Source organism: Coffea eugenioides, chromosome 6, assembly GCF_003713205.1.
Source record: "Coffea eugenioides isolate CCC68of chromosome 6, Ceug_1.0, whole genome shotgun sequence".
Taxonomy (NCBI): Eukaryota; Viridiplantae; Streptophyta; class Magnoliopsida; order Gentianales; family Rubiaceae; genus Coffea; species Coffea eugenioides.
In genome coordinates, this window is record NC_040040.1 from 20,355,321 (window position 1) to 20,359,307 (window position 3,987).

The window sequence follows — 3,987 nt, forward strand, 5'->3', positions numbered from 1 at the left end:
AATGATAGTTCAAGGGGTAACTTGCAATTAACTCAAAGTTACTCCATCGCAATTGTAAGTCCAAGCCTGAGCATAATTCTGGAGGGTAGTGTTTCTTGAGTGAATGGGACAAAACATAAATCTATAGTACTCTATGATTTATTTTGAGCTTTGCAGGGTAATATGCTCAATGACGTTGAAATATAATAAACTCAACCAGGGATCCATATATATAGTGCATATATTTTATAGTATAAGGTATTAGGAGCTTCCAATTAAAGTTTGTTGTTGAAGATTGAAATTTCTCCAATTGCTGAAAGTGAAGCTACCCTGCTTATTGGCTTGTTTAATCCCTTGAAACAATTGGTCCAGTTGCTAGGAGTGGATTGAGCCTTGCAACAGGGACACAAACCAAGGATGAGCCCTGGGAAGAGTTGCACATTTCCCCTTTTCCATGTCAATTTTGCCATCTTCTTTACCATCAACCTTCCATTCAAAACACTAGATCATAGCAGCAAGGCTTGTTTGAACAACTTGTAATGCCAGTGAAATTCCAGGGCAGCCTCTTCGGCCGCTACCAAATGGCAAGAAATGATAATTTTGTCCCCTTATATCATATTGCCCTTTTAGGTTCCTTTCTTCAATAAGAAACCTTTGTGGTTGAAAGTCATGAGGATTTTCCCAGTACTTGGGATCTCTGGAAATAGCATAAACATTAACTAGTAGTCTAGTCTTTGCTGGTATGTGATAACCCTCACTACTGCAGTCCTCACTTGACTCTCTCAAAATGAATGGCCCGCCTGGTGGATGAAGCCTTAGTGTTTCCTTAACAACGGCTTGAAGGTAAGGAAGTTTAGGAATATCTGATTCTTCTACCAGTCTACATTTTCCAACGAGAGAATCAATTTCTTGTGCAACTTTGTCCATTACACATGGATGGTTAATTAGCTCTGCCAGTTCCCATTCCACTGCAATAGCTGGTGTATCTGATCCACCAGTAAATGATCAAACATAGTAAATTATCAATTAGATTGTAATATGTTAGGAAATAGCACCAAAGAAGTTCGACGGATGTCCATTTTACAGTTATGATTTTGTAGTCACTAATGACTGATATAGATGAATATTGACAAGATAATACAAAATTACCAGAATGAAAGCTTTAATGTTCTCTTCTGTCAATTTGAACTCAGAGCTTTCTTCTTCTGATATATCAAGTAAAATGTCAGGAAGATCCTTGGCAGGTTCACCATCAACAGGTTGCTTTGCTTTCTAATCTCCTGGTGTTTCTGGATGATCTTTTTCAATATCTCATCATACTTGTCGCGAACTCTCTTGAGCCTTTTTCCAAGTCCCTGCAAATCCAAGTTCTTACAAAACCAGAATAAGTCAGAAAAGTTAAACTGCCCACAGAGCTCAGAACCCTCTTGAATCGCCTTCCTGACTTCTACGGCCTGAGAGTCATTTCCAGAACATTTTTTGCTCATGATATCACATTATTCGTTGTTCTCATTACCTCGGCTTGAATATCAACTGCCTTGCTAGCTTTTGCATACGTTACAAATGATTGTATTAAATTCTTTACTTCAGAATGTCTAATAGGAAACATTAGGTCTAAGGTCCGACCTCCAAGAAGTTCAGACATTCAGAGTTTTTTCATGAATTTTCAATACGGTCCATAAGGGGCGAAAGCAAAGTCCTGTGAGCCATAAGTTAAGTAGCTGATAGCAGCTATTTGAGGCCGGTTGGAAAAGGAAATTTCATGAGTTTTGAGGCACTCTTTAGCAATCTCAGGTGATGATGCAACCACACAAGAAATGGAACCAAAGTATATGTGAAGTAAGGGTCCAAAGTATACGTGGAACCAAAGAGCTCTGTGAGGTGCTGGAGAAAGCAGATGAAGGTGTTCGATAATTGGCAAGGCTAATGGACTGGGAGGAAGGTTATTAGAAGTTCGATTTCTAATTAATTTTCGAACAAAGATGGTTGAAATGAGCCAAATGAGTAAGAGAATGATGTATCCTTGAACATCAGCCATGATTAAAACTTGGTGAATCTAGTAGATTTATCAAGCAGAGAATTTGAATTTGGTTAACTATGTAGTTAATACTGCTTATAGTACAATGAACAAGTAGGATTATTCTAGTTTTTATTGCACATTAGGTCGAGACAGCAATGTAATGAGGTCACTTGCAATTTTATCTATGGTTGATGAGGGTGGTCGTTTCGAGCCGGGCCCCAACCTCGACCTCCACCCCGGCCTCCCCTTACCGAGTCGAGGACTACATTACTGAGGTCCCCTTATCCATCCCGGTCACCTCGGTCATCGCGGTGATCGCCTTGAAATCCCATTGTGCCTGATGGGACGGCTGAGGTCCGGTCACAAATTGACACCTGAGGGGGAACAAGACATCTGATAAGGCCTGTCTGACAGACCTGTCGGGGCAGACTGACATGCTCAATTTGTTAGGACCTAAGAAGTTGAATCCTACCGTCATTCCTTCTCAATTGTCCCTTATAAATACAGGAATCTCACTCAGAAAAAAGGGGACAAAAAAATTGCTCTGTAAGAACTACTACTCTCTAAGGAACATTCTAATTTCACTCCAATCTATACTAACTAGATCGTCGGAGGAATACCGGGGGATTCAGTCCCACCTTTTATATTTTGAGCAGGTGATTCCCGAGGAGCAGTACGCACTCCAGGAAGTCACTCCCGCATTTTGGTACAGCTCATTAAAGTCGAAAATCACCTCTTCAATTGGTGCCGTCTGTGGGAACTTTGAAGACATCAAAGAATGAAACCTACACGTTCTAGGAGCAGGAAGGTTCTCACCATCGGGGCTGAGCCCAGTGCTCCAACCCTACAAGAAAATGTTTTTGAAGGACAAGGGTTTCCTAAGGCTCAGCCTACTAACGGAGAAGCCATGACTCGAATGGCTGAATTCGTGGTTGAGAACCCTAACATCTTTGAAGAGTTGGGAAGATATTTCAAGAGACAAGGCAAACAAAAAGTTGAGTCCTCCAAGAGAAGATCGGATGAGTCTCCCGAGGTCCCATCCGAAGAAGAATCTGATGGGAGACACACTGTTAGTAGCACCGCAAAGCGAGTCTCATCCAAGACTACTTCTAGAATTGCCTTCATTTCTAAGGTGTTCTCACGGGGTCTACTGAGAAAGCGAGTTGAGAAAGAATCTCGGCTCCCGAGAAGGTTAGAAGTGGATTACATGAGGGATCTACCTTTTACAGATGATATTAACGAGGAGAGACTCCCTTCTAACTTCAAACTCCCCACGCTACCGTCCTACGATGGCCGAGGTGACCCTGAGAATCACCACCACGCCTTCATTTTGGCCTTTCGATTATACTATGTCCCCGACCCTTTGATTTGTCGGCCCTTCCCAGTATTCTTGCAAGGAACAGCTCGAAAATGATTCTGTGGTCTTGAATCTAGGAGCATTTCCTCCCTGAGAGAACTGGTGGCAAATTCATCTACCGATTTGTGTCCTCCTGACCAACGACTAAGACTTCGGCTTATCTGCTAAACATACAGTAGAATTCGAGGGAGTCCCTCCGTTCTTATGTACAAAGATTCTATGATGAAAGCGTGCAGATACCTGATCCTAATGAGCAGGTAACTATAGCCGCCTTCACCAATGGACTTATCTTCGGAGTGTTTAACACCGGAGTACATAAAAAATATTCCCGCATGCTTCAGGAGCTCTAACAGAAGGTCGGAAAAGACATACAGACCGAAAACCTGAACCGCATGAAGAGAGAAGCCCAAGTGGCTCGCTCAGGATCTGATTTTCGAAGGAAGAAGGAATCAAGCCGAAATGAGACTGGCACCGGTAGCGGTCTCCAAAATCCCAGCCAAGATCGTCGGAGCGTTTTCCACAGAATAACCAAGGGAAAGTCATCCATCCCAGATTTTGAGCTGACCCCCTTGAATGCTAGCCAATCTGGCGTACTCTCTGTGATGGAGCAGAACAACCTCAGATGTGCCCC

The 3,987-nt window shown here is 42.5% G+C and overlaps 1 pseudogene; it reads right to left on the reverse strand.

Moving 5' to 3' along the window:
• Window positions 1–325: 325 nt before the first annotated feature.
• On the reverse strand, window positions 326–2,477 carry LOC113773800 (annotated as a pseudogene).
• Between the last annotated feature and the right edge of the window lie 1,510 nt (window positions 2,478–3,987).